This window comes from Bison bison, unplaced genomic scaffold, assembly GCF_000754665.1.
Source record: "Bison bison bison isolate TAMUID 2011002044 unplaced genomic scaffold, Bison_UMD1.0 scf7180017864336, whole genome shotgun sequence".
Lineage (NCBI taxonomy): Eukaryota > Metazoa > Chordata > Mammalia > Artiodactyla > Bovidae > Bison > Bison bison.
Genome location: NW_011494908.1, coordinates 1,503,069 through 1,514,581, shown reverse-complemented (window position 1 = coordinate 1,514,581; position 11,513 = coordinate 1,503,069). Strand labels below are relative to the sequence as shown.

General features: G+C 44.0%; 1 pseudogene; it reads right to left on the bottom strand.

The window, feature by feature from the left end:
- Positions 1–9,012: 9,012 nt before the first annotated feature.
- LOC104998755 lies at positions 9,013–11,512 on the bottom strand (annotated as a pseudogene).
- Position 11,513: the final 1 nt, after the last annotated feature.

The window sequence follows — 11,513 nt, the reverse complement described above, 5'->3', positions numbered from 1 at the left end:
ACCCACTCCAGTGTTCTTGCCTGGAGAATCCCAGGGATGGGGGAGCCTGGTGGGCTGCCGTCTATGGGGTCACACAGAGTTGGACACGACTGAAGCGACTTAGCAGCAGCAGCAGCAGCACACTGTTGGTGGGAATGCAAATTGGTGCAGCCACTATGAAAAAGAGTATTGAGGGTCCTAAAAGTGAAAAATAGAACTACTGTATGATCCAACAACCCCACTCCTGGGTGTGCAGCTCAAGAAAACAAAAATGCTATTTTGAAAAGATACGTGCACCCCAATGTCCATAAGTACTTTGTTTACAAAAGTCAAGATATGCAAGCTACCTACATCTCCATCAACAGAGTAAATAACAAATGATGTATATGCACAATGGAATATCACTTTGCTGTAAAAAAGAAATTTTGCCATTTGCAACAATATGGACAGACTTGCAGGGTCTTATGATTAGAGAAATAAGTCAGACACAAAAAGACAAATACTGTATGCTATCACTTATATGTGAAACCTAAAAAAAAAAAACAAATGAAATAAGAAAACAAATAGACTCACAGAGAATAAAGCAGGGCTTACCAAAGGGAAGAGGGGAGGGGCAAACTGAAAACATGAGATCAAGGAGTACTAACTACTATGTATAAAAATTTTTTAATTTAGCTACAAAGATAAATTGTACCACACAGGGAATATTTTATTATAACTTTAAGTGGAGTATAATGTTTTAAATTGGAGAAGGAAATGGCAACCCACTCCAGTGTTCTTGCCTGGAGAATCCCAGGGATGGGAGAGCCCGGTGGGCTGCCGTCTCTGGGGTCGCACAGAGTTGGACACGACTGAAGCGACTTGCCAGCAGCAGCAATGTTTTAAATAATTAAATCACTATGTTGTACACCTGAAACTACTATAATATTGTAAATCAACCATGTTTAAAAAATAAAAAATGAATTCAATTTAAATCATAACATACATTCTGACCTGGCAGGAAAGAATAGGAAAAGAACACAAGTGTAGAAATAAATTCTTGAGCTGAAATGAAAGACAGTTCTGTTCCTGTTATGTGGGAGATGGTATAAATAATGACTCTACAGTTCAGTTCAGTTCAGTCACTCAGTCGTGTCCAACTCTTTGCTACCCCATGAATCGCAGAACGCCAGGCCTCCCTGTCCATCACCCACTCCCGGAGTTCACTCAGACTCACGTCCATCGAGTCAGTGATGCCATCCAGCCATCTCACCCTCTGTCGTCCCCTTCTCCTCCTGCCCCCAATCCCTCCCAGCATCAGAGTCTTTTCCAATGAGTCAACTCTTCGCATGAAGTGGCCAAAGTACTGGAGTTTCAGCTTTAGCATCATTCCTTCCAAAGAAATCCCAGGGCTGATCTCCTTCAGAATGGACTGGTTGGATCTCCTTGCAGTCCAAGGGACTCTCAAGAGTCTTCTCCAACACCACAGTTCAAAAGCATCAATTCTTTGGCACTCAGCTTTCTTCATAGTCCAACTCTCACATCCATACATGACCACTGGAAAAACCATAGCCTTGACTAGACGGACCTTTGTTTGCAAAATAATGTCTCTGCTTTTGAATATGCTATCTAGGTTGGTCATAACTTTCCTTCCAAGGAGTAAGCGTCTTTTAATTTCATGGCTGCAGCCACCATCTGCAGTGATTTTGGAGCCCAAAAAAATAAAGTCTGACACTGTTTCCACTGTTTCCCCATCTATTTCCCATGAAGTGATGGGACCAGATGCCATGATCTTCATTTTCTAAATGTTGAGCCAACTTTTTCACTCTCCACTTTCACTTTCATCAAGAGGCTTTTTAGTTCCTCTTCACTTTCTGCCATAAGGGTGGTGTCATCTGCATATCTGAGGTTATTGATATTTCTCCCAGCAATCTTCATTCCAGCTTATGCTTCCTCCAGCCCAGTGTTTCTCATTATATAAGTTAAACAAGCAGGGTGACAATATACAGCTTTGTGTACTCCTTTTCCTATTTGGAACCAGTCTGTTGTTCCATGTCCAGTTCTAACCGTTGCTTCCTGACCTGCATACAGGTTTCTCAAGAGGCAGGTCAGGTGGTCTGGTATTCCCATCTCTTTCAGAATTTTCCACAGTTTATTGTGATCCACACAAAGGCTTTGGCATAGTCAATAAAGCAGAAATAGATGTTTTTCTAGAACTCTGTTGCTTTTTCGATGATCCAGCGGATGTTGGCAATTTGATATCTGGTTCCTCTGCCTTTTCTAAAACCAGCTTGAATATCTGGAAGTACACGGTTCACGTATTGCTGAAACCTGGCTTGGATAATTTTGAGCATTACTTTACTAGCATGTGAGATGAGTGCAATTGTGTGGTAGTTTGAACATTCTTTGGCATTGCCTTACTTTGGGATTGGAATGAAAACTGACCTTTTCCAGTCCTGTGGCCACTGCTGAGTTTTCCAAATGTGCTGGCATATTGAGTGCAGCACTTTCACAGCATCTTTCAGGATTTGAAATAGCTCAACTGGAATTTTATCACCTCCATTAGGTTTGTAGTGATGCTTTCTAAGGCCCACTTGACTTCACATTCCAGGATGTCTGGCTCTAGGTGAGTGATCACACCATCATGATTATCTTGGTCATGAAGATCTTTTTTGTACAGTTCTTCTGTATATGACTCTATAGGAGTCCTTTAAATCTTGGGGTGGAAAGTGCCTGCATCCAAAGTTAATTATTTCACTTGTGACATAGTTTACACATAATCTGATGAAAGTAAGAGAACAGGATGAGTCTGTGGAGATTGTGTGGTAATGGTGAAGGTTTCAAATAATCTTTTTTAAAAAAACTGAAGTAGTATGTTGATTTATCTTAGTCTCAGGAGATAAGCTCTTTACTGAGCATGGGAGATGAAACTGAAATGCTTGCGGTCATAAGATTTCCAGGCCTTTTATGGGAAAGAATAAGAAAAGTGTCCAGATACAGTGAAACACTGTGTCCCCTGGTTTAATTATTTCTGCTTGGGAACCAGCAATTTTAAGCTGAATGGGCCATCTGCACATCCGAAGGTTTCCACTCCAGTGTGTACATGTACTTGCAGTGCATGACGATGTGCTTATATCATGAACTGTGGTTCCCAGCACAGGGTCCAGTGTAGAAGGCCCCCAGCCCACCCAGGAGAGCAGAATAGCTGCTCAAAGCAGTTGGTGTTACTGAATGAAGGCTGGGTGTTGTTCAGATGCCACCTTGCTCAGAACTGACCCCCTTCTCCCCTCCAGTCTTTGCTTGGTTAGCTCAGTGCAAGCTGTAATCTATCTGAGAAGTGATGGTGGCCTCCCTAGGAACAAGAAGTCCTGTGTTAAGATGTACTCAGTGGGTCTCAGGGACTGGCGGTTCTGTGCTTGCCTTTTACCTTAGTGCTCGCTGGAGGGAGGTCTGGGGACCATGTTCAGCATCCCTAAGAGTTTCGCTAGAAATGCAATTTCCTGGGTCCATCCACTTTGTGGAATCTCATTTTCTTAGAGTTGAGTCCTGGATACCCAAAGGACTGCATTTCTATTAAGCCACAGGTTATATCAGTGAAGGAAAGTTCCACGGCTCAAAATAGCCTGGAGTTAAGACTCCCCTTCAGGTCCTCCCCACCATTCTATGCAAAACAAAGAACTCTCTCACAGGAAGAAAAAAATGGACATTAAGGTTGATTACGCCCAGCTCCCAGCTGGCCCCATCCTCTGGGCGATCTCCAGACTTCCTTGCCCCAGCCATTTAAGAGATAACTACTCCAAACAACCTTGGAGAAGAACGGCCCCCTTAAGACAGTAGATTTCCACATATATGCCTATATATGCTTACTCTTTTCTTGGGTTAGTGCAGCAGCTCGTTAATCTGACTGCTGCCCCTTCTCGCCTCATTAAAGGTGATCTGTTCCTGTAAAGTGCTGGTCTTCTTTTTCCAAACCTCGCCTTCTCTAACTCCCTTACCCTACAATCAGGAATATGGGCTTCCCAAGTGGCGAAGTGGTAAAGAATCCTCCTGCCAATACAGGAGACACAAGAGATGCGGGTTTGTTCCCTGGGTCAGGAAGATCCCCTGGAGGAGGAAGTGGCAACGCACTCCAGTATTCTTGCCTGGAAATTTTTCATGGACAGAGGATCATGTTGGGCTACAGTCCATAGGGTTGCAAAACAGTTGGACACGACCAAGCATATGAACATGTCAGTAATATAAACTTAATAAATAAAACATAAAGTCAACTGGTGACAACTTAGAAATCAAAATACCTGCACGGTATATCATATTTTGTGGATTTAGTAACATTGAAAGACATTTTAAAACACAGTGCTATTGAATAACGAAATGTAGTGGTTTCTATAAAACACCTCCACAGAGACAAAACTCTCATCTTCTATAAAACAAAACTTTTTCCCTTCTGTTTTAATTTTTTAAATGATGAAAGTATGATAACACATTTACAGGAGACTTGGAAAATACAGAACAAAGTTACATATAGTTCTCTAGATATTACAATCATTTTTATAAAACAAAACTCTTGTTTCAGGACAGGGCAACTCTTAAAAGACACAGAGCCCATAGCTCAGTCCTTTAACCAGAGTCCCCGAATTCAGACTAATTTCAAAGCTCTTTATTTCCAATTAAATTCCTGTTCAATTAGTTTACTCAGATTACCTCATGATAAAATTTTTAAAAGTTAAAAAAGCTTTCCTATGCCAGTTTTATAAGTTCCATGTTATTTTCTCCTGGAATGTCCACAGTTAGAAGAGGCTGTGTGGCGTATCTACCTCCCATGTCGCTCCGGGTTTCTTCCTCCATTCACACACAGGGAGTGGTGAATGCCCTGTGCTCACCCCTCCTCAGTCATTTGGGGCAGAAAACCACATCTCAGTTTTTATGTGAGCTTCTCACTCCAGTCACTTTGCTCAAAGGAGAACCGGAGCACAGAGTCATCAAAGAGGAAAGGCCACGGGACCCAGGGGGCATGCCCTCCAGGGTCACTGAGGGTACGAGGGCTTTGACAGAAAAGGGTGGCATCTCCAGAGGCTGGAGGAAGGACATTCTTCTGAACCTGGAGCTCCACCATCCGTCGGTCAGTCTGGTAAAGACCATTCTAGGTGCCAGCCTGGAATAGCTGGATGGGGAACAGGCAGTGGTCAGAGCAGTCCTCCTGTGGGGAGGCCGAGGTCAGGGCTGGTCACCTGAGCAGGTGTCTCTCTGTCCACAGCCGTCTGTGCTGAGTGGAGACAGACAGTCTGGTCAGCCTCCCAGTGGAGCTGCTGAGTGCTTTTCTGTGGGTCTGGAAGTTGCTGGGGGTCTCTGCCTGTTAAGGGACCCTGTATCCTGAATGGATACCCAGGCAAACCCCCTCGTCTGCAGCCAGGATGCAGAGTCTGGAGTCCTGGTTCAGTCTTTGGGGTGCAGGGTGGGGGCATGGCTTGGCGGGCACATCAGGATGCGGGGCTTGAACCTGCAACGTGAGGGCAGGGCTGAGGCCAAGGAGGCCTGCTTCTGTGAGCTGGGCAGGGACAGAAGGTCCTGGGCAGAGTGCAGGATGGTAGGCGGGGGACCCAGTGATGTCCCCAACGCAGTGCTGACAGGGCAGAGTCCATGTGAGAACACGGCCTCGGACAGATGTGACCTTGGTGTCTGGAGGGCCCCCGGTCTGCACACACTGTAAGAAAGGACATGCCACAAATGAAATAGGTATTAGTATTTCCTCTCAAGCAAATGGGAAACCAATCAGATGACGAAGGCACAGAGCATACAGACATACATTTAACAGTAAAATTACTACAAGTGGTCATGTTAATATGAAAAGAAAGCCCAACCCAGTGAGGAAAGGAAAATAAATTAGTCATCAATACCACCCTCCAACAACTTCACAGTTGATCTCCCACCCCAAATCTCAGGAGGGAAAGTTCAAACTGAATTCTGTGTCCCGTGAACTGTCCAGACACACAGTCCTTCCACTATTCACACCCAGAACACCAACTAGTTCCTATACATGACTCTGTGTGTCTGTAAGTGAATGAGTGTGTGAATGTGTGGTGTCTATGTGAGTGTATGAGTGTGTGTGTCTGTGAGTGTGTGTGTATGTGAGTGTGTGTATGTATGTGAGTGTGTGTGTGTATGTGAGTGTGTGTGTCTATGTGAGTGTGTGAGTGTGTGTCTGTGAGTGTGTGTCTATGTGAGTGTATGTGTGTCTATGTGAGTCTGAGTGTGTGTGTCTATGTGAGTATGTGATTGTGTGTGTTTATGTGTGTGTGTCTATGTGAGTGTGTGTGTATATTTGAGTCTGTGAGTGTGTGCCTATGTGAGTGTGTGTGTGTGTGTCTATGTGAGTGTGCATGCAGACATGTACAGCAGCACTTACTGCAGTGCATCCAGAGGCCTCTGCTTCTTCTTGCTACTTTTCTTCCTTTGGCCTCCCCCTTGGAAACAAGGGTCACTGCCAACGTTTATTGGCCCCTGAGGTGGGGGATCCCTGGTTGAATTGTTGAGCCGGTAGTTTTCCTGTTCAGGAAGTTTCATTTTCCTCCCATCTCCATATTTTGACAGGTGGATCAGGACTGCCGCGGGAGGTGGGGCTGACTCAACCTTTCGGAGGCGCTTCCACTCCCCTAAGATTATTTCTCTTTTTTTTTAAATTAATTAATTAATTTTTTTTTTACTTTACAATATTGTATTGGTTTTGCCATACATTGACATGAATCCACCATGGGTGTAGTGTTCCCCATCCTGAACCTCCCTCCTACCTCCCTCCCCATCCCATCCCTCTGGGTCATCCCAGTGCATCAGCCCCGAGCACCCTGTATCATGCATCGAACTGGCAATTCATTTCACGTATGATAATTTACATGTTTCAATGCCATTCTCCCATATCATCCCACCCTCGCCCTCTCCCACAGAGTCCAAAAGACTGTTCTATACATCAGTGGCTTTTTTGCTGTCTCTCATGCAGGGTTATTGTTACCATCTTTCTAAATTCTGTATATATGCGTTAGTATACTGTATTGGTGTTTTTCTTTCTGGCTTACTTTACTCTGTATAATAGGCTCCAGTTTCATCCACCTCATTAGAACTGATTCAAATGTATTCTTTTTAATGGCTGAGTTACATTCCATTGTGTATATGTACCACAGCTTTCTTATCCATTCATCTGCTGATGGACATCTAGGTTGCTGCCATGTCCTGGCTATTGTAAACAGTGCTGCGATGAACATTGGGGTACAAGTGTCTCTTTAAATTCTGGTTTCCTCAGTGTGTATGCCCAGCAGTGGGATTGCTGGGTCATATGGCAGTTCTATTCCAGTTTTTTAAGGAATCTCCACACTGTTCTCCATAGTGGCTGTACTAGTTTGCATTCCCACCAACAGTGTAAGAGGGTTCCCTTTTCTCCACACCCTCTCCAGCGTTTATTGCTTGTAGACTTGTGGATCACAGCCATTCTGACTGACGTGAAATGGTACCTCATTGTGGTTTTGATTTGCATTTCTCTGACAATAAGTGATGTTGAGCATTTTTTCATGTGTTTGTTAGCCATCTGTATGTCTTCTTTGTAGAAATGTCTGTTTAGTTCTTTGACCCACTTTTTGATTGGGTTGTTTATTTTTCTGGAATTGAGCTGCAGGAGTTGCTTGTATATTTTTAAGATTAATTCTTTATCCGTTGCTTCATTTGCTATTATTTTCTCCCATTCTGAAGGCTGTCTTTTCACCTTGCTTATAGTTTCCTTTTTGTACAGAAGCTTTTAATTTTAATTAGGTCCCATTTGTTTATTTTTGCTTTTATTTCCGATATTCTGGGAGGTGGGTCATAGAGGATCCTGCTGTGGTTTATGTCGGAGAGTGTTTTGCCTATGTTTTCCTCCAAGAGTTTTATAGTTTCTGGTCTTACGTTTAGATCTTTAATCCATTTTGAGTTTATTTTTGCATATGATGTTAGAAAGTGTTCTAGTTTCATTCTTTTACAAGTGGTTGACCAGTTTTCCCAGCACCACTTGTTAAAGAGATTGTCTTTTCTCCATTGTATATTCTTGCCTCCTTTGTCAAAAATAAGGTGTCCATATGTGAATGAATTTATCTCTGGGCTTTCTATTTTGTTCCATTGACCTATATTTCTGTCTTTGTGCCAGTACCATACTGTCTTGATGACTGTGGCTTTGTAGTAGAGACTGAAGTCAGGCAGGTTGATTCCTCCAGTTCCATTCTTCTTTCTCAAGATTGCTTTGACTATTTGAGGTTTTTTGTATTTCCATACAAATTGTGAAATTGTTTGTTATAGTTCTCTGAAAAATAGCCTTGGTAGCTTGATAGGGATTGCACTGAATCTATGGATTGCTTTGGGTAGTATGCTCATTTTCACTATATTGAGTCTTCAAATCCATGAACACAGTATATTTCTCCATCTGTATGTGTCCCCTTTGATTTCTTTCACCAGTGTTTTATAGTTCTCTATATATAGGTCTTTTGTTTCTTTAGGTAGATATATTCCTAAGTATTTTATTCTTTTCGTTGCAATGGTGAATGGAATTGTTTCCTTAATTTCTCTTTCTGTTTTCTCATTGTTATTGTATAGGAATGCAAGGGATTTCTGTGTGTTGATTTTATATCCTGCAACTTTACTATATTCATTGATTAGCTCTAGTAATTTTCTGGTGGAGTCTTTAGGGTTTTCTATGTAGAGGATCATGTCATCTGCAAACAGTGAGAGTTTTACTTCTTCTTTTCCAATCTGGATTCCTTTTATTTCTTTTTCTGCTCTGATTGCTGCAGCCAAAACTTTCAAAACTATGTTGAATAGTAGTGGTGAGAGTGGGCACCCTTATCTTGTTCCTGACTTTAGGGGAAATGCTTTCAATTTTTCACCATTAAGGATAATGTTTGCTGTGGTTTGTCATATATAGCTTTTATTATGTTGAGGTATGTTCCTTCTATGCCTGCTTTCTGGAGGGTTTTTATCATAAATGGATGTTGAATTTTGTCAAAGGCTTTCTCTGCATCTATTGAGATAATCATATGGTTTTTAAGCTGATTTCTTGAACATCAGTTTCCTCCAGGGACTCCTCCGACCCAGGAGCTCCAGGACTGGCATCTCCTGCAGGGTCGCCATGGGCTGCATCCACACCTGCGGGGTCAACCCCCAGGCACCTCCTGGCGCTACCCCCATCACCTGCTTCCAGTTCATTCTTCTGGGTGTAAAGAGGACATAGGCACTCTGGGTAGATGCACGGCACAGGGGGTGACCTTAGCATCATCCATCTTGTACCACTGGCCATTTCCAGCTCTTATGCAACAAAAGTAATGTCCTTGGTGACAGCTCTTCCCGGAGTGGACCAGCACGGCATAGACCACATAATCCAGGTGTCCTACTTTCTGCTCAGATATGTACAGTAGAACATCAAGGCATCCAGGATATCTCACTTGCTTGTGCATTTTGTCACCTGTGAAACCTGAGAGCCGCTTTAGCACGAGGATCAGGACCTTGCGGGGGAGTGGTGCAGAGTCAACCTCTTGGTGGCCTGCACCTGGAGACATATGCTACAATGATAGGCATTGCCACCGTCTAGCTTCTTGGGTTTCACCAGCTCTCTCAAAGCTTGGTTCATACTCTGAGTTGCCATGATATCCAGTGGATGTCCAGACATGGGTCAAAAGTGTCTGAGACACCAAGGCAGTGGAGACACTGGATCTGAGATCTCCAGGACCCTCCAAAGATCTGACAGATGAGGGTGCTGTCCTCAGAGGCATGGTCTAACAGGATAGGCACTCAGACACGCTTGCTGCATGATGTCCAGGGTGAGTATCAGAAACTCGTGGGCATCTTCCTGCTTATATCTGTGGAAACTAGCAACCAGGTCCTTCCAGGGCCAGATCACCTCTCCAGAATGAAGGAGGGCTCAGGTGATGTGAGCTTGCATAGCACACAGCACACAGATATGGTAGGGACAGATGGTCCATGCTGCTGAAACAGCATGAGCTGCCCAGGGCCCGCGTGTCGGTCAGGCACTACAGCACTGCATTCATAGAGCAGGTGTTCCCCATGTTCGAAGCCCAACTCCCAGCTCATGTCTCTTTCAGCTCGGAAGTGGGTCTCAGATTTCACAGGTGACAAAATGCACAAGAAAGTGAGATATCCTGGGTGCCCTGATGCACAGCTGTGCATGTCTGACATGTAACCACTGGACTGCCAAGGAATTCCCCAAAGATAGTTTTTTTAATGGTGAAACTATAATATATTTAGAAAGATGAAAACTTATTGGGAATCATCCACATTCATCCCAAGTATTTGAAAGTAGAAGTCAACTCAAGATGTATGAAAAAGAACACCTGAAATGAAAGGTATGAGAAAGAAGTTGGACAAATCATAGATATTTGACGGTAGGAGTTCTAGTGACATTTATTCTTTTAGAGCACTTCTTCAGTCCTTGAACCCCAGGTCTGGTCCTGGGAGTCCCCAGATCTGAGCCCAAGGCTTGGTCTCTGCCTCCAGAGTTACTGGGTTATAGAAATGGAAAACATGCTCTGAGGGGTTTGGTGTGAAACCGCACCTCCGGAGGTCCACACTCCAGTTTCTATCTAAATAAAGATCTCCAACTGCAGGCAGAGGTTCAGTCCTGGAGGCATGAAGTTTCCAGATCAAGTGTAGTTGCTCTGTTTTCTCCTGAGGCCTCTGTTTTTAGAGTGTGACCAGTGTCCTCCAGTGGCCTGCCCGTCCTTAGACTTTGGGGTCTCTTGCTTTTCTTCTAAAGGCACCAGTCTGCTGAGATGAGGGTATGACTTTAACCTAAACACTGCTTTATCTGCCCCCTCTCCATAGACATGAGAGAAATGGCAACCCACTCCAGTGTTCTTGCCTGGGAAATTCCATGGACCGAAAGCCTGAGAGGCTATAGTCCATGGGCTCACAAGCAGTCTCCATAGACAGCCACATTAGGGTCTCTTCAAGTTTTATTGATTTATTTTTAATTCGGGGGCCACGTTTTGCAACATGTTACCACAACCAAGAATGGAAACTGCACTCCCTGCCTTGGAAGGCAATGTCTTAACCACAGGACCACAAGGAACATCCTCCATTCTGGTTTCTTCAATGTGATCAGATCAGATCAGATTAGTCTCTCAGTCGTGTCCAACTCTTTGCGACCCCATGAATCGCAGCACGCCAGGCCTCCCTGTCCATCACCAACTCCCGGAGTTCACTTAGACTCACGTCCATCGAGTCAGTGATGCCATCCAGCCATCTCATCCTCTGTCGTCCCCTTCTCCTCTTGCCCCCAATCCCTCCCAGCATCAGAGTCTTTTCCAATGAGTCAACTCTTCGCATGAGGTGGCCAAAGTACTGGAGTTTCAGCTTTAGCATCATTCCTTCCAAAGAAATCCCAGGGCGGATCTCCTTCAGAATGGACTGGTTTGGATCTCCTTGCAGTCCAAGGGACTCTCAAGAGTCTTCTCCAACACCACAGTTCAAAAGCATCAATTCTTCGGCACTCAGCCTTCTTCACAGTTCAACTCTCACATCCATACATG